The 26,462-nt window shown below is 43.4% G+C and overlaps 1 protein-coding gene across 3 annotated transcripts in view; it reads left to right on the forward strand.

The window, feature by feature from the left end:
- SHISAL1 (shisa like 1) overlaps positions 1–26,462 on the forward strand; it is a 217,937-nt gene that overhangs the window by 97,344 nt on the left and 94,131 nt on the right. The window contains exon 1 of one of the 3 annotated variants that reach the window (XM_040345813.1): positions 18,052–18,139. The exons of the other annotated variants lie outside the window; for them this stretch is intronic. The gene's annotated coding sequence lies outside the window, so the exon portion shown is untranslated. Of the gene's footprint in view, positions 1–18,051; positions 18,140–26,462 lie in introns of those variants that run through there. 3 annotated transcript variants of the gene reach the window in all.

The following is a 26,462-nucleotide window of genomic DNA, read 5'->3' on the forward strand; positions in this document are numbered from 1 at the left end:
GACATGTTGGGTATCCATTTACTCGGTGTAACATTATCTTTCACAATATAAAAAAATTGGGCTAACTTTACTGTTGTATTTTTTTCAAAAAAACTGTGCTTGTAAGACCGCTGCGCAAATACGGTGTGATAGAAAGTATTGCAAGGACTGCAGTTTTATTCTCTAGGGTATTAGAAAAAAAATTATAGGGCCAGATTCACAAAAGAAATACGACGGCGTATCTCCTGATACGCCGTCGTATCTCTGAGATATGATTGTCGTATCTATGCGTTTGATTCATAGAATCAGTTACGCATAGATAGCCCTAAGATCCGACAGGTGTAATTGACTTACACCGTCGGATCTTAGGCTGCAATTCTAGGCCGGCCGCTAGGTGGCGATTCCATTGCGGTCGGCGTAGAATATGCAAATGACTAGTTACGCCGATTCACGAACGTCCGCTTTGCCTACTAAGGGTGCCCTCTAGGTGGCCTAGCCAATGTTAAGTATGGCTGTCGTTTCCGCGTTGAAATTTTAAATTTCACGTTGTTTGCGTAAGTCATCCGTGAATGGCGCTGGACGCCATTTACGTTAACGTCGAAACCAATGACGTCCTTGCGACATCATTTAGCGCAATGCACGTCGGGAAATGTTAGGGACGGAGCATGCGCAGTACGTTCGGCGCGGGAACGCGCCTAATTTAAATGGTGCCCGCCCCATTTGAATTAGGCGGGCTTGCGCCAAGCGAATTTACACTACGCCGCCGCAAGTTTACAGGTAAGTGCTTTGTGAATCAGGCACTTACGCTGTAAACCTGCGGCGGTGTAACGTAAATGGGATACGTTATGTCGCCGCAGCGTAACAGATTTCTACGTGAATCTGCCCCATAATGTTTGGGGGTTTTAAGTAATTTTCTAGCAAAAAAAATGTTTTTAGCTTGTAAACACCAAATCTCAGAAAGAGGCTCTGTCCTTAAGTGGTTAATTGGCAGACAGCAATAAAAACTGACAAGTGTTTTAATCCCTCTTCACTCTATCCAAAGTAAAAAAAAAAAGTTTTGCCTTTAGTTATACTATAGTACACACTATAGAGGGATATGCTTTGTTTATTCTCAAATTCAAACGTTTATAACCACTTTAAGAGTCATAGGAAGAGCTGATTAAATCCCAGGACTGGATGGATAGACGTACAAATCCTTTGCCAGATAAAATCACTCCCAGTATAAGTATTTTATTTCCTTTTTAGCTGTTTTATATTCTGTGATTTTAGCAGCTCCTCTTATTGAAATTATATTTTACTTTTCTATGCTAACATTATCAAATCAAAAACTTTTACAAATGCGACTCTGGGTTTCTCCATGTGCGGAATATATTTGAAAATAGGAAAATCAGGAAAAGCCTTAACAAGCAGACTGGAGTTAATCAGAAGGCACTCCGGATGTTGGAATTATGAATTTCATGGAAGTGAGAGTAAAGATCTATTTATAGTATAATAGACGTCGTCAGTATATTTTCCCCCACTGCTTTATATATATTCTACTGCTGGAAGTGTTTAATACTGAAGTGAGGCTGTCATTAGGAAATCTTGAAGCCGGTCTCTTTTCTCAAGGTAGGGAAAACCTTTTTTTTTACACAAAATATTTTTTTTCAGAACGTTAAACAGGTTAGAGGAGAAGTTATTCTTCCTGCTAGGAGGCGTAAAAAGAAAATATAATAGCTTCAGGTTCATTTTATTTATTTATTTTCATTTATAAAGTTTTAAGTGTATCTAAACCCCCAAAAAATGTGATATATTGGGGCTTTCTATATGTGATGGCTGTTTTATTTTTTAGGCTTATTTTTTCTTTATATTTTTTTGGTGATCCTGCCAATAATGCACTTTCTGTCCTAGGATGACAACGCTCACTTACTATAATGTCTCTATGAAGGGAGCTATGGTTGGTAACCAATTATACAAGAAGCAGTACTAGCGATACACTTAGGCCTTGTACACACGGACGGACTGTCTGCTGAAAACAGTCTGCCGGACCGTTTTCAGCGGACATGTCCGCTCGGAGCTTTCTGTCTGATGGTTGTACACACCATCAGACAGAAATCCGCGCGGACACGATACGCGGTGACGTGGCCACGCCGTCGCCGCGACGATGACACGGCGATGTGCGCGGCCCTGGAAGGTCAATGCTTCAACGCATGCGTCGAATCACTTCGACGCATGTGAGGGCTTTCGGACGAGCGGACATGTACAGTGAGTCTGTACAGACGACCGAACATGTCCGACGGACAGGCTTCCAGCGGACATGTTTCTTAGCATGCTAAGAAATTTTTGTCCGCTGGAAAACGGTCGGCTGGACAAATGTCCACTGGAAACCTGTCCGATAGGCCGTACACACGACCGAACATATCCACTGAAACTGGTCCGCGGACCAGTTTCAGAGGACATGTTCGGTCGTGTGTACGGGGCCTTAGGCTCCATGCACACTGAAGCTGATAAGCTCATAAACTGAACTCTATGTTAGCCTATGTGCCCATGCACACCTGGGCGTTTTTTAGTGTTAATGAGCTTTGGAGTTTATTGGCTTTTTCTGAACGCCCGAAATTTGCATTTAAAGTGCGTTTTTTTGGCGGGAAAAACGCTAAAAAACGCAAAACGCAGAACGCACTCAAAAACGCCGGCGCCAGCGGTTTTTTATCCATAAAAAAAAAATCTACACTGAAAAACGCTGATTACAGCTATTGCAAAAACACTAAAAAAACTTTGAAAGGCTCCCTGCAAAGCTACTGGCGTTTTTTTTATAGCTTTTATCAGCTTCAGTGTGCATGGAGCCTTATGGTCAAAGAAATTGCACCTTCTTTTTCATTTAAAGTGTTTGTAAGCCCTCACATACCCAGTGAAGTGAACAGCCTCAGATGATACACAGAGATGAAACTAATTATCCTACATACATTTTACTTGTTCATCTTATCTTGTTTATCTGCAGTCTTCTCTTCCCTACACCCCTTCAAAATGACAGAAAGTGTTAAAATCTTTCTTCATCTGTCAGGAGCACAGAGGAGGGGGTGGAGAGCTGCAGTTACAGTGTGTGAGAGTTGACTGGAGGAAAGGCACAGACCCCCTCCACACAGCAGAACTGTCTTCTGAATAGTCTGCTGAGCCCCCCCCCCCCAGCTCCCAGGAGCAGCCGGTCCATAAGGGGTGCAGGGGCACCACCCCCTTAGATTGCATGCGGGGCACAGGACTCATAGAAAATTGTGAAAAACAATCAGCGCCACAATACTAATAAATTACTACTATAATAATGTGAGAAAAAAAAGCAACAAATATAACCCTCAGAGTGTCTACACAGCTACTGATCACTTATAGTGATACACCACACCTACTGCAATATACATTTTGTGAAAATAGTGCAGCGCACTATTTTCACAGAACTCATAGGTTTCTTTACAGTTTTTTCAAGCACATGATTAGAGCCTGATGCCCCATAGACACGTCCGGGTTTCCCGATGGGAAAACTGCAAGGAGAGCTTTTGGCCGGGAATCCAGGCCGTGTGTATCCTCCTCGGAGTTTTACAGATGGGAAAACTGCCCAAAACTGCCGGAAAAAAAAGAGAACCTGCTCTCTTTTTTCCCGCCGAGATTCCGGCTGACTTTTTCCTGGCGTAAAAACTCCAATGGAGCATACACACAGCCAGGATTCCCAGCCAAAAGCTCTCCTCTGAGTTTTCCAGTCGGAAAACCTGCTCGTGTGTACAGGAGAGCAGGTTCTCGATTTTCCCGTTGGGATTTCCGACGGACCCTTGATCCCTTGGGGAATCCCGACCATGTGTACAGGGCACGAGGCTCCAATTGGCTTGAAAAAGGTTGGGCTTGTGACACTAGCGAATCAATATTCGCTATTGGTTTCCGGCTTTTTAGGATAGGAGGTGGATCTAAAGAAGACTGGATTGGCCAGGAGGAGGAGCCGGGAAAGCCGCGACCCCAGAGTTTAGCACCAGCCGCTACTGCTCCTGACACAAATTTATTTCATGTGTCTGGAAAACTTCTCAGAAGTGACTCATGCTGATAACAGAGGAATAAAGCACCAGGGAAAAACTACACTTAGAGCTTTGGAGAGATAAGGACACACTATAGATATATGTGCTTTGCTCAGATTCCATGACTGAGGTTTACAACTACTTTAATCCTTGCCTATGTTCCAGTTTAAACTGGTATTATAACTACAGCCCCAGATTTCCTGTTTCATAGTAGCTCCTTTCTCTTTCAATGTCCTGAAACCTGGGGGCCAAACCTGCCCCCCAAAAGGCAACAGATTTGTGTGGGACTATCTTGGTTACTTGGGGAGCTACAGCCCGGTCTGAATAATGTGTCTGGGTTTCAGTCAGCCTGAATCCCAGACACATTATTCAAAACCCAGACTGTCCGGGTGAATCCTGGACAGGTGGCAACCCTACATGTGAGTCATCACTCTGTTCTCTAATTTTATTAGCATATACCCTGCCGCGCATGTAGACAGTAGAAGTGTTCTGATTGGTTTAGAGTGCTTCCCTGCCCTGCAGGGTACTGCATAGGCTGATGTCAAGACAGATTGAAGTATGTTCTAAGTAAAAGTATATATGAACTAATTTCCTAGGTATACTTTAATTGCTCTTTTTTTAGGGCTATTACTGATTACAATTTTCGTGTTCGATTGATCAATTTTTTTTTAAATTAATTAATCGGCCAATTTTGATTAATTATAACGCACATACAGATCCAACTACTTTTAGCTGATCTCCTTGCAGGCTGATTCCCAGTGCAGCTACCAACCACTGAAAAAATGAATAGCAGGATACAAAAAACACACAAAGGCAGCGCTCGATGGGAATAGCATTAAAACTTTTATAGTCTTCAAGTAGGTAACAAAATAAATATTGCACTGGAGATAAAATCGATGTAGCTACATAAACTGTAAAAATGGTGCAAGTAATACCAAACGGTAGCAAAAGCAGTCATAAAAACATGTAGCTAAGTATGATACTGGTATAAAAATGTGTACAACGATACCACTGCTGAATCCAGATGAGGAGGGGTTAACATCAGTCCGTCGGCATGTAGATGTCCCGTGAAGGGAACTATCACAACTCCCAGTGGATGGCTGTAGAATCCCAGGTTGATAGAGGGAAGTGTAACAACCCTTGCGTGTGGCAGGTAGTAAGGTCCCCGCAGGCATGCAGATATGAAGGCACAGCAAAGGAGCCCTTCAGATGATCTCCGACGAAACTCCCTGAAGACCCGGAAGCCGGCAGAGAGGTGAGGACCGATCAACAGAATTTTAATCGATCAACAAAAATGTACGATTAATCGAGGAATTAATAGTTAATTTCCACAGCCTTACTCTTTTTTTACTATCTGCTTGGAATTCAGCTTCAGTTTGTCCTTATTGACATTATACTGATCCCTGGTCAGATACCTGGATTCCTTACAGAAAAGAATAGCGGCAGAATCATAGTAGAAAGAGGCTGTGCCCTCTCTGTCTGCAGATTTAGGATCAGTGGTAAATGGCACACAAAAACTTTTCAAGCCCTACTTGCTTTCATTTCTAGAGAAGGTCGCTCTCTTGTTATGATTTTGCAATCCTATCCATACACGTTTTGGATTTTTGTCTTGTCCATAAACTACACTTTTCCAGAGAAACACTAGGATTTTAACTTCAGTTTCAAAAAGAATTCCGAAGTTCCAAAACCATATTATTGTAGGGCTGGGTTCATACTTTTGCAAATTGGATCCTGGTTCACTGCATCCAATTCGCAATAGCAGGAGATTGAGCCGGTTGAGATATCTCCTCTGTGGTCCATTTCTGGTCTGAATTCAGCCCAATATTTGGGCTAAAATCGGACCTGAAGTGGTGAACGGGGATGCACCAGACACCTGCTGTGAGTTGCATGAGGTTTCTCATCTGGAAATCTGCCCAGAATCTCAACGAGAAAAATAGAGATCCTGCTCTCTATTTTCTCGTCGAGATTCTTGTCGGCCTGTTTCCCGACGAGAAACCCGCCCATCTGTATACTTACCTGTCGCCGTGGAAACCTGCGCATGTTAGAAATGACTTTGACATTCCTAGCTTCCTAGGCATAGGTAGGGTGAAGCAAGATGACTGCGATGGCATCGAATGTGAAGAGCGCATACTTGTCATATGCGATGACGTCACATGTTCTTGCCTTTCAAGAGAACCACGGTTCTTTGGAAAGAAGAGTCTGTACACTCGGGCGGCAAGAGATTCTTACCAAAAATCTCGTCAGGAAAAACTACAATTTTTCCTGACGCTGACCAGTTTCCACGGACATGTCCGACCGTGTGTAGGGCCTAGCGGACAGTTTTCCGGCCTAGCGGACAGGTTTCCAGCGGACAAAAGTTTCTTAGCATGCTAAGAAACTTGTCCGCTGGAAACCTGTCCGTCGGACATGTCCGATGGTTAGTACGATTCATCAGACATGTCCGCTGGTTATGACGTATAACCAGCGGCCCGAAATCCCGCGCATTCGTCGAATTGATTCGACGCATGCGTGGAAGCATTGAACTTCCGTGTCAGAGAACGTCGGTGTCTTCTACGTCACCGCGTTCTCTGTCCGTGGGGATTTTGGTCTGATAGTGTGTACACACATCAGACCAAAAGCTCCCAGCAGACATGTCCGATGAAAACGGTCCGCGGACCATTTTCATCGGACATGTCTGCTCGTGTGTACAAGGTCTCAGACATCGGTCATTTGTCCTCCTGTCTTTTCCCATAGGTATGTCACAGATCTGTTGAGCTGCATCTGCTTAGCTAAAAGCTACTACATCAAATGTTAAGGGTCCATTTACTTTGTTGTGGTGCACTAACACAATATATCGCAAGTTAATGTGTGTTGCCTAAAGGAAGCCTTTTGAAATCAATGCACCAAAACATCCCAAAAATCATATGTGTCAATATTGTATTGTCATATTGTAACAAACTGCAATGCACTACGGTGTGTTGTCCTGCGTTGTGATGTGCTGCAATGGTCTGCGACACATATGCATTCCCCTGGTAGATTGGGGTGCCATTCAAACAATAACAATGCAAAGCAGCAATAAATGTAATGGTACTAGGGATGCACCGATACCATTTTTTTTTTACGAGTAACGATACTTTTTTTAGTACTCGCCGACACCAATTACTGATACCTACCACAGTTGTTTTGTTTATACTTCAGCAGTCAGCAAGATTTCAGTTCAGTGTACAGGAAGTTACAAGACACTGGCTTTCTGGCAGGATATATGGGTGTTTTTCTGTATTTGAAAAAATGCAAAATAGCGTGAAAATAGAAAATGTATGCAGCCACCACAGCTAAGGAACGCAGACTCCGTGAAGATAGTGTCCTGACTGAGATTTGATAAGTGATAGCTGAACACCAAACACATTTGTTTTTCCACGTGCAGTGGGGCTACCTAATCCTTTGATCCTCCAAGCACAAGACTGGTCCTTGCGGCTCTTGCTCCCCACCCCCCAACCCCCTCCAGTTCTTGCAGTCTTGTGCAATGGACTGTTCCTGACGTCATCACGCCCATAGGACTGCTCTGAATGTGAAGATGTCAGGAACAGTCCACTGCTAGATCGTAGGGGAGCACCATTTGCCGCTGGATTAGAGGATCAGGTGAGCATACATCTTTCTGGTCAACCCTTGATAAAACGCGCAGTTAACCCATGCAATGAAGGTAAAGCCCCACTACATGGGGGAAAAAAATTGCATGGAGTTCAGCTAATAAGATGAGTTGCAATTTTTAGCACCTGATATGTTGATATTATGCTGTTAATTAGTACTTGCAGAGTTTGCCTCCTTAACAGGAAGTATTCTTAATAGGTAGCCTTCACATACAATAATGACTTCCAAAGCCATTACTGAATCCAATTACTGGCAAACCCGAGTCTTTCAACCCCACTGGCTGCCATAAAAATGAAAGCCGCTAAGTGGATGGGATTTGTCCACTGAACCTAAATCGAAAACCTTTGCGTCTGAGGTGTATCTGTACACACGGCATTATGAATCTGAGGCTTAGCTTTGCTCCATGTCTGCCAATGCAGGTCTGTAGCAGCCAAGGAGTTAACTGTGTTCATGTCATTTGTGGCAAGGAAAGAATATGGCAGCTTTGTCTCCTGGCACCCAATCCTATCATCTGATTGCAGGGCACGGTGTTAAGCCTTCTCAAAGATCTCCGAAGAGTATAATAGCTATTTACCATTTCACAAACAGCGGGGATAAAGAAGTCGCTGCACATTGGCAAGCAGACATGAAAATGTGCACGGCACAGGAACACCAGGCTGGGATGGTTAGAAAAAAGTACATGCACAAAGATAAAAATATTACATTTTACTTGCTTGCATTTTCCTGTTCTTTGGTACACTAGACAAACTTTGTAGGTTCTCACGGAGATTGTGATCCCTGAGGCTGCCAGCCCAGGTGCCAGCTTCAGAACACGCAGACACACAGGCTCAGTCTATGGGTGTTTTTTGAAATTTATTGCAGTATTTGAACAGCAGAGAGGAATGAAGGTGCAGGATACTCCAAAACACACTCTGGTATCAGAGGGAAATTTCTTAAAGCGGGGGTTCACCCGTATATAACGCTTTTTTCCCTTAGCTTCATGCTCATTTTGTCTAGGGGAATCGGCTAGTTGTTATAAAATATGAGCTGTACTTACCGTTTACGAGATGCATCTTCTCCGCCGCTTCCGAGTATGGGCTGCGGGAGCGGGCGTTCCTATTTTGATTGACAGTCTTCCGAGAGGCTTCCGATGGTCGCATCCATCGCGTCACGATTTTCCGAAAGAAGCCGAACGTCGGTGCACAGGCGCAGTATAGAGCCGCACCGACGTTCGGCTTCTTTCGGCTACTGGTGACGCGATGGATGCGACCGTCGGAAGCCTCTCGGAAGACTGTCAATCAAGAAGGAACGCCCGCTTCCGAAGACCCATACCCGGAAGCGACGGAGAAGATGCATCTCGAAAACGGTAAGTACGGCTCATATTTTAAAACAACTAGCCGATTCCCCTAGACAAAATGAGCATCAATGTAAGGGGATTGTTTGAAAAAATTGTTTTATGGGTGAACTCCCGCTTTAAGCAAAGTTCTCCAGTAGCATCCATAAGTACTGCTGGAGGTAGAGGGGACAGTCAACTTGTCTGAGACTCTGTTGGAGCAGTCACAGTTCACAGGGCCGTCTTTAATGTTGATTGGACCCTGGGCAAAAAATTCTTGGGGATCCCCCATGCAATTTTGCTCTCCATCTGCTCTGAGACATACAGTAAATATCAGCTAGACTTGAAATCAGTTTACTGTATCAGATCAGGCAGTGATTGCGATTGTTTGCCAGAGGTTACAGCATATCATTACCACTTACTGACTGGATGCTAGAGTAGGGTGACCAGACATCCCCAGTTTCAGTGGACAGTCCCCTGATTGAGGACACTGTTCCCGGACCAAGTCTGTCCCTGATTTTGTCCCCAGATTGGATTTTATAGGGGGCAGGGGCAATTTCAAGGAAAGTCAGTGCAGAATTAAAATAAAAAAAATTAGAATTACACACCTCCGCTCCGCCGTGCTTACTAGCTTAGGGGGGGTGTATTTTTCCCATTATCTGTGCCCCTTTCTGATGATCATGTGCTGATCGGAGCAGAGGGAATATTTCTTCAGTTTCGGGCGCATGCCCATTCTGCTTCGCTCGCATGTTCTTCTGTCTCCCGTCTCATAACTTGCTTCTGAGCATGCGCGGGTTTAAAATGTCGTTTTAGCCCACACACGATCATTTTTTACAACCCGAAAAACAACATTTTTTAAAACAACGTTAAAAAATGCAGCATGTTCGATTTTTTTTTTTTTTTACGTTTTTCAGAAGCCTAAAAATGATGTGTAGCCCACACACGATCATTTTAAATGACGTTTTTAAAAAGGTTGTTTTTTTTTCATGCCGAAAAATTGTTGTGTGTACGCGGCATAAGACTTGTGAGGCTGTGAGGCGGGCGGCGACGGGTAGAGAGTCGCTGATTACCGCCATTACTAGTAAAGAAAAAATATGTCCCCGGATTTCATTTTAAAAATCTGGTCACCTTATGCTGGAGGTTACAGCACACATTACGGCTCACTGATTAGTACAGTAATACTGCTCACTGATTGGTTGCTAGAGGTTACAGCACATCATCTCTTCACTGCAGAGGGGCATTATATACATATGAATGCTGCCTTTATTCACATATGAATGCCGCCGGCCTTAGCTATTTGCATATGAATGCTGTCGTTATTTACCTATGAATGCTGTTGTTATTTACATATGTAGCGCCCTGCTCCTGTTGAGTAGGCGCTATTTGTAAATTTAGTTATCTGAGCTGTAGTTTAGCTCAGAAATTTATGCCAAATTATGGGTCTCTGTTCCAGCTCAGCTGCATTGCACATCTTCCACCTGACTGTGGTTGTCGCTGTCACAAGTAGTCAAGGTTGGAACTGCAATAGGCTGGGTGTATTGGGTACCTCTTGCCCAGAAGCAGCTCAGTGGCGTTGTCCCCGCAGCTGTGCATTCTGGGGAGGGGCATTCTGGGGAGGGACAGACGCCGTTCTGGCGGGGGTCTCCCGATCCTGACCCGATGGCACTCCTGGCCTCAGGGATGTGTTAGCAGCCTTTTGGTCTTGGAGCCTGCTGGCCCGAGGCTCCGCTACTGAGAGTAGGCCCAGGAGTTTCTGGGGCGCCTACTGGTCCAGGGGAGGTCCTGTGCTGTCTATCCTGAGGGAAGAAGCCGAACAATTAGGGATCCAATTGGAGGACGCACCCTGGCCAATTTACCTCACCGTGTGGCCGGCTTGGCTGAAAGTTTCCTGGCACCGTGAGCTGTGTAATCTATTTTGAACTTTGCAAAGTGTGTGTGTGGTTACATGATCCTGTGGCAGAGGACTGTGCAACGACTCGACGGCACTCATCAAGTCTGTGGCAGAGACTTTTGAACGGGCTTCGCACCGGCTGCTAGGTCAGTGAGAGAGGCCTTTCCGGTGGTCGCTGAATTCAGTGTGGAAACGATTTGTCCTCTGGATCCAAGATCATACCCGTGATCCGCAAAGTAAAGTACCTGAATCTTCCCTACCCCTTCACCCCTCTAATGGAACTTGTTTAATAAAACCCTTGAAGAAAAAGAAAACAAAGTGTTGGTGTGGATATTTGTAACTCTTCAAGAAGGACCCCTAGGACAAGCATGGTGAACAGTAAGGTAACGGCAGGCCCAAATCTAAACCAGCAGCTCCTTCGGGGGTAGTGCTACACATATGAATGACGGTTATTTACATGTACAGGGTCTGCAGGTGAGTCATTTGTACACAACAATGGGCAGAGCTGGGCAGCATTAGTAGCAGCACTTCACACTGAGATATCAGGACACAGCAAAGGACTAAAACTTCAAGAGACAAGAGAATTTAAACTGGGATAGTTGGCAAGTATGAGGCCGCTGCTTTGGGCCCCACAACAATGACAGGGCCCTGGGCAGCTGCCCATTTCGCCCTGCCTTAAAGACGGCCCTGACAGTTAATGTTGCAACCTCTGGTGTCTGACCCTGAAAGCACAAGCAACCCTGGAGCTCTAGGAAAGGTCCTAATCACAATGTCTAGAGACAGCTCCCCAACCACATTCCCTGAGACACTTGTAGCGCCTATGTACCTTACAGTACTGGTGCTAGTGAAATTTAAGGGCAGATCAGAGTGTAGTTAAACTCTGATCCAGATTGTTAGTGGCAAATTGCTGTCTCTGTCTCAGCTTGGCTGTGCTGTGAGCCCATTTTGCTGTGCTGGAGTGTTCTTCCAACCCCAGTGCTGCAGGTGGCAGCAGTGGAGTTGAGGTTTGGGTGCTCTTCCCAGCAGCCAATCACGAGGGTTTGTCCCGCTGTGCATGCTGGGGAGGGGTATTTATGGGACAGACGCCATTGGTTCTGGGTTCTTCTTCGTCCAGTGTGGCACCTACCTTTAGGGTGGCCACATCACGGCGCCCTGGCGTTATGGCCTACCTGACCGGGGCGTGCGTGCCACGCGGTGTTCCTGGTTCCGGGGCCATGCTGACCCGGAGCATCTGAACAGTGGCGGGAACCCAGTGAGTGACTGAGTTCCCAATCTGAAGATCCCAAGCTGTGCTGCTGTTCGGTGGGAAGTCAGTCTGAGGAGCGCCATTGAGAGGCTGGCGGTCCAAAAGGGCCTGGATAAACCACCGGAATCGAGGTAGCCGGACACCGAGGGATTGATCACCTGTCAGTCGGTACCTGGGCGGCAAGTTGAAGGAGATCCAGACGTAACTCAAGTAAGGAGGCATATCTCCAATATTCCAACCCAGAGGGGACCTGTGGCTCATTGAGAGGGGTCTGTGGCAGAGACTTTCTCCCAAGTTTAAGTTCACCAAGGAGGGTCTGTGGCAGAGACTTATTCTTATAATTGCCAGGTCAGGGAGAGAGGCCTGTCTGGTTACACTAAACCCACTCCAGCAGGAGTGGTGAAGAAAAGTGTTACGCTTGGGAGAAGGACTGTTTCCTACCATCACGCCTGAATCTGCTATTCTCCTATCTTCTTCAGCTTTACTTTCCTCACCACAAGTTTACTGTTTTTACCCGGCTGGGTAATAAAGAGCACAGCAAAGAGCACCTGTCTGGACATTCCTTTACTTCTACTATTTGCAATAATCACCCCTAGGAAATTCGGAGGAGCCAAAAGGTAACATGTCGCCCAAAAATCCAGCAGCTCCACTGGGGGTAATGCTACACACCCTAGAAAAAACGTATTCATATTTATGCTTCTATACATGTATTTGCACGCACTGGCGCAAAATACTGACCGGGAACACAGATTTTCCTATTTTTTTTTTTACTGAAGAATACTTGCGCTTGTATACACACCTGCACAGGCAAATGTAAATAATGGGCTACATTTTAGCTCAGAAAAAAAAAAACGCTGTACTGAGCTTTTTTAAGCTGCAGTGTGCAAGAGGCCGAAAGTGTTTTGTTTTGAATTACACACCCCGCTCCGCTGCTCCTACTAGCTTAGGGGGGTGTATTATTTTTTTCCATTATTTGATGATCATGTGCTGGTCGGAGCGGAGGGAATATTTCTTCAGTTTCGGCGCATGCCCATTCAGCTCCACTCGCATGTTCTTCAGCCTTGACTCAAGTCCCGGCCAGCCGCCTGCCTGCTTATCTTCTTGCCTTTGCTGGCGGAGTGATCTTCCTCCGCTCCCCACCCAGTAGTAGCCGGGGCCCAGAGAGTAAGACTTGACAGGCTGTGTGAGGCAGGCGGCGGTGATGGAGTCACTGATTCCCACCATTACTGGTAAAAACAAATCTGGTCACCTTAATGTACAGTGATTGAGTGTTGTTATCCTAGGACAGGAAGTGTGTTGCTGGCAGGAACACCAGATGAAAATAAAGGGGGCCCAGAAAAGGAAACAATAATGATTTCACCTCATCCAAGAACTGGTAAGCTGCATCATATTATGTTTGTGTTCTTGGCTTTACATACACTTTAAACATCAGGTTTGGACCGAGGATCATTCAAAATCTTAAGGTACTAGCAACCATAGGGGCTTAACGGAGAGGACAACCAGTGGCAGAACAATGCCAGGAGCAGGTAGGCTTTTCAACTAAATGGCAAAAAAAAAAAAATCATGTTAAATCAGAGTGCAACTTTAAGAAATCCATTTATTGAAATGTTCTTTGTGAACTCCTAGAACACGTCTCCCTCTTATCCGAGTTCTTAGCCCTCTTCTGATCTTCACTTTTCTCCCATTGTGCCATTATAATTAATCTTTTCACGCCGCGGTCTCCATCTCCTTTCCAGCCTTCATTTTATTATTTATTTCTGCTATGGCCTTTTTTCTCTTCATCTGGTGTTTGAAATCTGAAAAGTTAGCTGGACTTGTAATGCAGTTTTCGTGGCTTAATAAGATTTATGCTCCACAGTGGTGTGTCTTGTTCCCCTGTCGTTTCTCATTATTAATTGCCATTGTGTAATTTTGAAGTCTTGCATTGAGAAAAGTTGGGTCTTTACCAAGAGAAGAAATTCTAGATGGACTCTGTGCTAGGCTAGGTGTGGAAATTGCACACATTCATCATTAAAGGGCATCTCTAGTCAAGTAGAAGGAAATCAGAATTTCATAGATTTAGTTCCTTACTTTTTAAAGTGAACCTAACATCAAATAGCATGCATGTGCTCAACATAATAGTACCTCTCACACTCCTGACAATGCCTTCATCTACTTTTCAGTTCTTGGTAAAGTTTTCAAATATTTTACACAGGTCAGGCCCTGCTGTAGCTTCTTAAATTGTGACTTGGTACATAATTGAGAGGCTACAGGTATTGCAGTCTGATTACTGGAGGAGAGAAGACTAAGGAAATGCTTACTCCTGCTTGCAGCAGACTGATGACATCATCTCAGCCCAGAAAGAGTCATTGTCTAGAGCTTAAGTGAGTTAAATTACTAAAAGGTCCACTAGAAGGGTCAAAAAGCAATGCACGTACTGTACTTGTGCTATGTGGCAGGTGTGTATAAAAAACTGACACCATTATTTACAGACTGCTATTCTATAGACTTCAGCAACCCGCTCTTTTCCTTCATAGTGTAGTAGAGGCACACTGGGATAGAGTAGTGTTCCCCTAAAATCCAGGGCCAATAGTGAGTGGGTAGGAGGCTTGCTCATTGTCCTCTCCAAAAGCCCCTGTCTTGGTTATTTTCTGTCACAGTGCTTCTTCCTATTTTCCTTGCTATGGGTGAAAGAAAATTAATACTTGATATCTTGTCCCCTTATAAGCTACGTATCATCCTACTCTTTTCCAGTACAGGCTGTACAGTACATCTTTAAAAAGATCAGAGCAGAAAAATCTCCCATTGCGTCTTAAGACATTTTGTTTCAGCTTCCAACCTACATACTGAAGGTGTGATTCTAGTTTCTGCAACGAGACACCATAAACACTAATTTTCAGACACAAGTTCTCAAAACTGCCTCCTATATCAGCCATGATGTAATAGTGCTGTCTACTGCCCTACTTTAGCAACTGATGGCCTCAGATAAATGGGCACTCCGCTGCCAACTTTGGATTCGCTACTGATGTCACAGGATGTGAAACCAAAAGTGGCAGCTGGGCCCCCAGGTTAATGTAAGACTGGAATTTATTAAGACACCTGTAGTTAAACTGGGTCAAACCACATATTCAGATTTTAACCTGATTTTATTTTTAGCCGTGTTACCAAATTACATGACAGCAAAGTTAATCGGTAAGAGATAAGCAAAGAGGACCTAGTTCATATATATATGTCCCTATCTTGAGGTGCCTTCCCCCAGGAATTCTAAAGACAAGCTCCCTGCAATAGAAGACTGTGAATACTCACCATTCTGGTGAACAGCAAGTCAGAACACCATAATCTTCCACCTTTAAAGTCTTCAGCATTCTAAATATCTGGGATTGTAGAACATATGCATCCGCTGCAGCTTGCTGTCGTTTCTTCCTCTAACATTTTTTTGTCACTAAAAGGACTCAATAGTAGGGATGAGCTTTGTGTTCGACTCGAACGTATGTTCGACTCGAACATCGTCTGTTCGTACGTCCGACGAAATTCGAACAAAATGGGTCGTTCGTGCCAAATTCGAGTGACGCGCAACAGCCCATAATTCACTGCGGCATTGCGCGCTGATTATTGGTCAAGCATGCACTATGACCCTGCATGCTTGGCCAATCACAGCGCGCAAAAACGGAGAGCCATAATTGGCCAAAGCCAGGGTGGCTTTGGCCAATTATGGCTCAGGGGGTTTAGTACACGCCCCACACTATATTAGGCCGCGTGTAGTGTGTTGCGGCCAAAAAATCTCACCCTGAGTCAGACTCGGGAATACCGCCAGGGGGGTTAAAGCCGCAAGCAGTATTAAATGTTGTGCAGGGACATTTCTAAACACGTGCCACTACTATAGACACCCAGCAGGTACGATATTTAAAGGAATTTTTCTTTTTTTTTTTTCTTTTTAAAGCATAATTAAAATCGCTGCTCCAGAAAAAACTACAGTTTTAAAAAAAAAAAAATTCCATTGATACATGTTCCCAGGTTCTCAAAGACGTTTTCCAACAATAACTTGAATATTGTGCTTTAAAATGAGCACTTTTGAATTCGAACGTTCGAGTCCCATAGACTTCAATGGGGTTTTAAATGTTCGCGCGAACGTTCGGTCTGTTCAAACGCTCTGGTGCGAACCGAACGTGGGGGTGTTCGGCTCATCCCTATTCAATAGTGATGCAGGGGTAAAAAGAAAGGACCACGAGTAGCATTGGTGTGCGCAGTACATATTTACATCTCATGCATCCCAGCCATGATTATGTGCCATGTGTGGTGGACTATATGCGCTAAACCCCTAGTGGAATAATAATATATGTTAACATTTATAAAAATCAACTATATATGTGTGTGAAATGATATGGGGGCTGCAATTAAAAAACTAAATATTCAGTTCAAATACAATAATGAGTTATTGCCAATAGATCAAATCAAGATAATAAAAACATATAGTCCATAAATTGATTTGCAGACCAGTAAAACAAACGGCTTGACAGAAGGTTAATCAGGTGTTCTGTTCATCAAAAAAAAAACAATCAGCGCCGCTTACAAGATATGTTGGATCTCAGGTTATAGAGATCTTATGGACTTGTGCAAAAGGGATCAGTTAGCCGGGGACGGTACATCTGCAGATTCCTCCAATAGTGGGACCTCTCCTCCTGCTGCTGCTACGATAATCCTCTTGGATTTTGGTAAGGTAAGGTTCGTTCCCAAGTTCCCGATTAGGAAAGATAAAGAAGAGACTTTATGGTGCAGTACTAGGTTTAAGGCTTTATTTCCAAACAACGATACTGACATCCAACAAACAGGGATTTCAAAAACAAAGCCGTGGCTCAAGCCAGACCAGCTGGTCTTAACAACTCCTATTTACTACGTGCTTGACATAAGTGTAAATTGCTTATGGGCCTTGCCCTGACTTGCTGAACATGTTCGCTCTAACCTTTCTATGCTAAGGGTTGGTGGTATTTCATACCAACTCCCTTAGTGACCTAATACATCTCTATATGTTAAGTGATATGATCTAGAGAACCCAAACTCCTGTTTGCTTGGAGTGACGCCTGGGGTCCCGTACTAATAATCATTTGCATATAGAGGTACATTGGAATCTTTAAAGTGTATACTATAATTTTAAACGCTAAGCTCTGGTTGCATGTTGTAATGCATCCATCCTTAGTAGCTCAATACCTTTCTTTGTGTGAGAGAGAGATGATGTAGAGAACCCCCAAACTCCTGTTTGTGTGGAGTGATGCCTGTGGTCCAGTACTGAATTCTCACATAAAGAAGTGCATTGAAATCCTTGCTAACCGCAGTTGTGGTTCACTTGTTCACCAGAGCTGTTACACATGCATTGATTGTACGTGAGTATTCTTGCCAAATGAAGCTTTTCCTCATTTACTAAGCTCTGGAACAACTGCACTGCAAGTCTATTTGTCTTTAGTAATTCAACCCCAATGATACAGTCCTATGAGACAAAACACCATAACCCACACATACCGTATATAGCATAAACCAAAAAACAAGACAAAAAAAAGAAAATTGGACTTTAGGAGTTAAGATAATGTCTAATAAAAGACTATAGTTTCATTTCAATTAATAAGGGCAAAAGTGTGGGCCACTGGGCAGCTCTTGGTCTTTACTAGTGATGGGATCCCGATCATGTAACCACTGTGACAGCAGTGATTGCAATTTCTTCATGCTCCCCTAGCTGTTAAAAACATTTTAACGAGACACCAGCGTGAGCGGGAAGGGGTTAATTGTAAATTTTTAAATGCAAACAGTGTAAGTACCTGAATTTCAACTGGTATCAGCCTCTTGCAATTCCTGTTTCAGCAAATCTCAGGCCGGGAGAATCAGCACAAGGAGCCAATCAGTTGTAATAGAGATGAGCTCATCAGTCTGCTGCTTCTCCTTTCACAGTCCAATCACAGGTTGGGGGAGGGACAAGACCTGTAAGTGTTACTTTAACTGCAGCAAAGAAAATCAGTTCACTTGGCCTGTCGGGGCTGTGCTGTGTGACAGAGTTTTGATGAGTGAACAGGAACGCAAATCCTCTGGTATGAAAAACTACTCTAATACATCTATTTCATCTGTGTATTTATCTGTTTGCCTGTTTAGCATTTTTAGTGCTTTAATATTTTTGTAGTCAATATGGAGCTGTAATAGTTTGTGTGGTTATATCTGCTCGGAGTTGGGTTTTCAAAGTAGGTAGTTGTAATGGAGCTGTTGTCCGAGTAAAGTCAGCCCTGGAAATATTTTCCCACGGTAATTAGGAAATAACGTGTGAAGAATGTACAGTATTTTTCTGCAGAGAATTCCTATTTACGAGGTAATTAGCGGACGCTCATACCACTGATTATCTGGTATTGTAAGGGAACTTCACATGGGAGGACTGGGAGAATAATATGGCATTCCTGAGAATTTCACATGCTTTATCTATAAAAGAACAGAGATGATTGTCTCAAGACTTCAGAGAGATATGAAGGGTATCCAAGACATGTCTTTAGACATTCGGTGATCATTTATGTGTCGCTGTCATGGCAAATTGTAATGTTTAGATATGTGAAGAGACTTATTGTCAGATTTATTAAGCAGTCTTTAAAGCCCTGCCATTAAAAATGATGGAAAAGCTTTGTGTGGACCTAATTTTTACTTATCAAGCTCAAAGTGGTTTTAAAGCTTCTCTGTGCAGCAGCCCCCCCTAATAGTTATCTGAGCCTGACCTTTCTCCAGTGCTGTGCACGATAGCCTTGGCTCTTTGGGAATGCCTCCTCCTCATTGGCTGAGACAGCAGTTCCTGCTACTGTCAATCACAGCCAGTGAGCCAATGAGACAGGAGGTGGGGCTGAGCCACGACTCTGTGTGTGAGTCAACATGCAGAGTAGTGGCTCAGGAGAGAGTCTGCTTGGGTGCAAGCAGGGTGCTTTGGGGGGCACTCGGCAGGGTGGAGGGGCCAGGAGCATTGGCGGGGGACCAGGCTGGGCAGCCACACACCCTTGAGTGAGTCAGATGGAAATAGAGAGGAGACATTGCTGGAAGTGGTAGCAGAATAGTGACATATAGATGGAAGCACGCCCCCCTAATGTAGAGTACAGATTGTAATACAGGCACATTTTCTGAGGATTTCTAGTGAGTTCATCACCATAAGGGAGAGGTCTCACGAGTTGTGGTGACGGGAACTCTGATTGGATTTATGCTGGCTACATATTAACCACATGGATGGACTATTTTATGTTCTATAATTGAACTATGTACATTTGGAACATATTTATATATAGGGTCAAATATATTTATTAAGCGCTACTAATGTAATAGCTTAGATTTGACATATGTGTGAAGATAAGTATAACATGTTTATTATTTTAAAATAAAAAAAATGTGCATTTATAATCACTTTAAGCTTAGTCAAAATGAACCACCTCAATATCACGCCATAGCCAAAAGACGGCTGCAGTGCAGCTCTCTTGTTCTGGGAGGGCTACAATGGACATCCTCTTAGAACACGCCTCCCGCACGCCCTCTGGGGTGCACATTGGGCCAGCTCTGTTACCACTGTGTCCTTTAATACAGCTGATCACATGTAAACAAACTTGCCAGTTATCTGCATTCCTTTTCTCATGTGCTGTCACTGTGTGAGGAAAGGAGAACTGACCGGCATGATGACCGGGCACATTCACACTTATAATCAGAGCACTGAACATCAGTGCCCTGATTATCTATGCAGCCCCATCAGTGTCTATCAGTGCCCATCAGTGTAACTTATCAGTGCCGCCTCATCAACGCAGCCTCGTCAGTGCCCATCAGTGTAGCCTCACCAGTGCCCATCAGTGCAGCCTCATCAGTGCCCATCTGTGAAGGCTCATCCGTGCACATCAGAACAGTTACTTATTTGCAAACTTTTATAACAGAAAACCTTTTTGTTTTATTTATTTATTTGTTTATTTCAGGTACTTATATAACAATGTCAGTTTACGTAGCGCTTTACATATATATTGTACATTCACATCAGTCCCTACCCTCAAGGAGCTTACAATCTAATTTCCCTAACTCACATTCATACATACACATATTAGGGCCAATTTTGACAGGATCGAATTAACCTACCAACAAGTCTTTGGATAGTGGGAGTAAACCAGAGTACCCAGAGGAAACCCACGCAGGCACAAGGAGAACATGCAAACTCCAGGCAGATGGTGTCGTGATTGGGATTTGAACCAGCGACCTTTTGCTGCTAGGCGAAAGTGCTATTTTTTTTTTTTTTTTTTAAATGTCCAGTCTTTTTTTAGTTTGATTTAAAAAAAAAAAAAAAAAAGGAAACCCCTGTGGTGACCACCAAAACAAAGCTCTATCGGTCTCAAAAAAATGATAAAAATTTCAAATGCGTATAGTGCTGCACGACCATGCAATTGTTGTTCAAAGTGTGACATCACTAAAGGCTGAGAATTGGCCTGGGCAGGAAGGGGGTGAAAGTGCCCAGTATAGAAGTTGTTACAAAAGCAATAATCAGCACAAGGGGCAATACTTCCTATGAATCCAATGTGTCCACTGTTCTCCTGGCTTCTATTTTCTTTGAAATCTTCATCTTCTGTCCTCCCCTACCCCCGCAGCTGTAAGCTTGCAGTGCAGGAAGGCTGATAGAACAGAAAAAGCTATGAGAAACACTCATCTAGTGTGCCCAACTATGCCAGCCCTTTCCACTCAGCAACTCATAGAAGATATATAAATGGAGGATGGGCAGATGAAAGAAAGGTCCTCCTCCTCCATTAAAAGATCACGTTTCATAAAAGCATAGCTCCCAACTGTCCCTGATTTTGAGGGACTGTCCCTGATTTGGAGCAATGTCCCTCTGTCCCTCTTTCCTCATTCGTCCCTCATTTTGGTCTGATCTCTATAGTTGTATATAAAAAGCGCACTTTTTATCCTTCAAAAAGTATTTCCCAGTGCTAAACATTTCATCCAAATTCCAAATTGCTACATTTGTAAATTTTAAAAGCCAATATAAAGGAATAGTAGTGGTAAAAAAAAAAAAGCCCTTGTGGATTTAATTACTTGATGTGAAACATGTCAGCCACCTTTTTCTTGCTGTTCACCAAGTTTTGACTGTATTGCTTTGGTTGTTTTTGGATTTTATTTGTACAAATAAAGACATTGTTTTAAGGAGTGTGGCAGTCCAGGACCTTCTTCTATCCAATGTACCTGTGCATAGCCAGCACCTTTTGGTTCAGTGGGATGGAAGCAAAGCCAAGGGATCAGCAGTTTTTAGAGCGGTATTATTTCTCACTAAGATTAATCTGTACCAGAATGACATGAAGAAAAACGTGTGGCAAAGGCTTGGAACAGCTTATGATCCAAAGGACACAACGTTATCTGTAAAACATGGTGGAGTCAGTATGATGGCATGGGCAGGCATGACTTCCAGTGGCACTGGGTCATTGGTGTTTAATGATGATGTGACAGAAACAGCCGGATGAATCTTGCAGTGTTTGGAGATATACTGTCAGCCCAGATTCAGCCAAATGCAGCAAAGTTGATTGGATGGTGCTTCACAGTACAGCTGGACAATGATCCAAAACACACTGCAAAAGCAGCCCAGGAGCTTTTGAAGGAAAAGAAGTGGAATATTCTGCAATGACCGAGTCAATCACCTGATCTCAACCCAATTGAAAGGAGGAAACCCAGTCTTTGGTAACGTCCATGAGTTCCAGACTTCAGGCAGTCATTGTCGGTAAAGGATTCCTAACAAATTATAAAAAAACATGATTATATTCATTTGTCCAATTACATTTAGGTCCCTGAAAAATGAAAAATGGGGGGGGGGGGGCTGTGTATAAAAATGGCTGCAGTTCCTAAAACTTGTACTTGATATTTATGTTCAACCCCTTGAATTAGAGCTGAAAGTCTGCACTTCAAATTAATTTGGATTGTTTTGTTTTCATTTTATTCTGGTGGCATACAGAGCCAAAAGTATGAGAATTGTGCCTGTGTCCAAAGATCTATGGACATAACTGTATATTCCCTATTAGACACGTGTTATACAAAGTTGCATAAATTCGAAAGGATATGATGTACGTTATATTTCTAGGCTATCCATTTTATTACCTTGTAAGAGTAGCAGTGACATCACCAATGTGCTGTACAGAGCCTGTTCAGAGAACCGAGCTGTGGGAGGGACTCAGCAGGCCCCACCCACTACAATCTGTCTGCAGATAACTACAGGAGAGGGCAGAGACAAGACCAGTCAACCTGTACAAGGAGAGAAAACAGCAATAACTGGTCTTTATTACAGGAAGTATGTTAAATTCATATAAGAATACATGTGCCTTCTGTATTTAGAATATTCCAGGGTTCAGCTTTAAAGGACAACACCAGACAAAATATTTTATTCCATTAAAATATGTTGTAGAAGCAGAGGAAGTTTTAGAGCCTCTGTGAAGTTTTTATTGCTGTTTCTGTCTCTGCTAGGGAGATTTATTTGCAGATTGTAGCCATCTTCAGCCGGACAAGTAGCTTTTTCGGAAGGAGCCCAGCAAAGCTGCCTACATATTGCTCAGTTTAAATTCTCAGAGTAGTTACTGCTAGCACAGTAATATTCATTTATGAAAATCGAGGTTTGCACTTTATTATAACATGTAAATGACTTTCCTCCAGATTCAGCGAGATCATTAAAATACCTCCATTAAATAGTTTGGTAATCAATCAATTACAGGGCCAACCTGGAGATTGTCCATTAATACTCTGGAAAGTCACTCGTCATTCAGACTCCCATGAGAGAGACCAGTGTCACTTCCAGTTTTATATTTAACTCTGATGCATGCGCCACTAAAAATAATCCACATTCTTCCAGGTCATTCTTGGAATACAGAGTAGAATATTATAAACAGTGCACTGTAGTGAAACTATAAAACTTAAAGCAGACCTGTACTCACATGTTAACATAAAGCTACAACAGCGTTTATGACTTGGATAAATGTAAATGAGGAGGGAAAAAAGCTAAAATCTTTTGCTGTAGAAAATGCTGCTGCAGATTCCCTACAGTGTTGCCCACAAGACCATGAACTTAAAGGGGTTGTAAAGGTAAAAAAATGTTTTCCCTAAATAGCTTCCTTTACCTTAGTGCTTCTTCACTAACCTCATCCTTCGATTTTGCTTTTAAATGTCCTTATTTCTTCTGATAAATCCTCACTTCCTGTTCTTCTGTCTGTAACTACAAACAGTAATGCAAGGCTTTCTCCCTGGTGTGTAGAAAGCCTCTTGAGGGGGGAGGGGGCGAGCAGGAGTGTCAGGATGCCCACTAACACACAGCTCCTTTCTCTATCTGCAAAGTAGAGAGTGTCCTGACTTGCCTGCTCGCCCCCTCCCCCCACAAGAGGCTTTCTCCACACCAGGGAGAAAGCCATGCATTACTGTGTGGAGTTACAGATAGAAGAACAGGAAGTGAGCATTTCTCAGAAGAAATAAGGACATTTAAAAGCAAAATCCAAGGAAGAGGTAAGTGAAGGAGGACTGCACTAAGGTAAAGGAAGCTATTTAGGGAAAAAAATTACCTTTATAACCCCTTTAAACCTTTGGTCTCATTATCTCTGCTGAAGGGTTGATTGGAGTTCAGATTGGCTGAGACAAGGTGAGCAAAAGCCTAGGCAGGTAAAGCTGCCTAAACTATAGATACCAGTAACAAGTTTCAAGCTGTCTTAATCCGGCCTGCGCCCGCCCCTCCCCGCCTCCTAGATATTCCTATTGCACCAATACCATAATGGATTGCCTTATTCACAATAAGATTGTGTAGGAGGGTTGGTCGAATGAGCAGGAAATAATGGGCAGTGATAAAAAAATATCCTCTATAGCTCTAACCCATCCTTAGGGCCCTTTCACACGGGGCGGATCAGTAATGATCCGCCTCCGTGTGTCCGCTTTGCTCAGAGGGGATCCTCTGTAAAATTCCAGATGAGCCGTCGGCTGACAGGGCGGTCCCCGCACACTGTGCAGAGACCGCCCTGTCTTTTCTTCGCTCTCCCTTATGGGGGGATCGGATGAACACGGACCGTATGTCCGTGTTCACCCGATCCGATCCACCAGACGGAAGAAAAATAGGATTTTCTTCCGTCCACAAAATCGGATCTTTGCAGAGGCGGGTGATTACAGGTGTCAGCGGATGTTCATCCGCTGACACCCGCAATCACATAGGGACCAATGTATGTCCCGTTTTCATCCACAACCGATGGATGAAAATGTGGACATACGGTCCGCACATGTGAAAGGGGCCTTACTCTACTAAAAATGTATTTTTGTCTGCATCTCACAGAGAGATTTCACTTCATTCCATTAACCTGAAAGAAAGGTAGGGGGGAAACTCTCCAAAAGAAATCCAGATGGCAATTTAATTTGGTAGATGTTATAATCTTTTCCTCTCTATCCAAAACAAACTAAAAAGTTTTGGCTGGAGTGGACCTTGATTTCTTAGACAACCATGCCTTATGTCTTGTTTCTCTTGAACACTTTGCTCCTCCCATGATCTTCCTATTTTGCACTTCCTGTTTGCCAGATTATTATGTTCTCTCCAGCCAATATCTCACTTGTGTTAATCCTGCTGCCATCTGTATCTTTGCTACCATTTGTTACCAACTTTTGGCTTGTTCCTCAACTATGCTTTTGCTTGTTTACTAACTACGCTTTTGCTTGACCCCTACCTGCTATATCTGCTACTGGACCCCAGCTTGCTTCTGGTGGGGCGATCCTGAGGACCGCAACTTGGTACTAAGATGCAGAGAAACTCATCTCCACCATCAGAAGCTCTGATGAACATTGGTTAGTTCTTAGACCCCACACCCCGAGTGAGCCTGCATTTGTTCACTAATCCAGCTGGCCTGTGGGAGCCTTGCTACTGCTATAACTACTAGTCTCTGATTCTGAACCCTGACCATGACAACCTGTTTCTTTCTGAATTATTCAATTGGATATTTTACTTAATTTACCCAAATCTCAGTTTGGTATGATTCACTGCATCCAACATGTGCTGTAGGTTTGCATCCATTTGTGGAACATTTTTTTTTTGAGTTTGATAAGTACTGTTGAGCCCTAACATGCGCTCTTGTGGTGGTGCAAGCCTGGCTTTCTTAATTGCATTATGTCAGCTATGACATAGAAATGACATTCAAGCTAAAGGGTTTATTAGCAAAATGGTTTCAGGTTACAGAGGCCATTGCATCTGGAAGTGTGGCTCTGTTTAATACTGCAATTGACCAATACAATTATAGTATTACAAAATGATTTATATATATATAGTGCCTTTTAAAAGCATTCATGCCCCTTGAAATTTTCCACATTTTGTCATTTTACAACCAAAAACCTAAATGTATTTTATTGGGATTTTATGTGATAGACCAACAAAAAGTGGCACATAATCGTGAAGTAGAAGGAAAATTATAAATGGTTTTCAATTTTTTTATAAATAAATATCTGAAAAGTGTAGCGTGCATTTGTATTCAGCCCCCTTTACTCTGATACCCCTAACTAACATCTAGTGGAACTGATTCAGAAGTCCCCTAATTAGTAAATAGAGTCCACCTATGTGTGTAATTTATTCTCAGTATAAGTACAGCTGTTCTGTTAACTCCTCAGAGGTTTGTTAGAGAACCTTGATGAACCTCGATGAACAAACAGCACTATGAAGGCTAAGAAACACACCAGGCAGGTCAGGGATACAGTTGTGGAGAAGTTTAAAGCAGGGTTAGGTTATAAAAAAAAATTACAAGCTTTGAACATCTTACGGAGGGAAATAGAAAGAATATGGCACAGCTGAAACCTACCAAGACATGGCCGTCCACCTAAACTGACAGGCTGGGCAAGGAGAGCAGTAATCAGAGAAGCAGCCAAGAGGCCCATGATAACTGCAGAGATCCACAGCTCACGTGGGAGAATCTGTCCACAGGAAATCTATTAGTTTTGAACTCTACAAATCTGGCCTTTATGAAAGAGTGGCAATAAGAAAGCCATTGCTAGAAGGAAACCATATGAAGTCGCATTTGCAGTTTGCGAGAAGCCATGTGGGGGGACAGCAAACATCAGATGAGACCAAAATGTAACTTTTGAACTAAAAGCAAAAGGCTATGTGTGGCGGAAAACTAATAATGTGCATCACCCCCACTGTGAAACATGGTTGATGGCAGCATCATGTTGTGGGGATGCTTTTCTTCAGCAGGGACAGGGAAGCTTGTAAGAGTTGATGGGAAGATAGATGGAGCCAAATACAAGGCAATCTTAGAAGAAAACCTGTTAAAGTCTGCAAAAGACTTGAGATTGGGGTGGAGGTTCACCTTCCAGCAGGGCAACGACCCTAAACATATAGCCAGAGCTACAATGGAATGGTTAATATCAAAGCATGTT

This window comes from Rana temporaria, chromosome 3, assembly GCF_905171775.1.
Source record: "Rana temporaria chromosome 3, aRanTem1.1, whole genome shotgun sequence".
Lineage (NCBI taxonomy): Eukaryota > Metazoa > Chordata > Amphibia > Anura > Ranidae > Rana > Rana temporaria.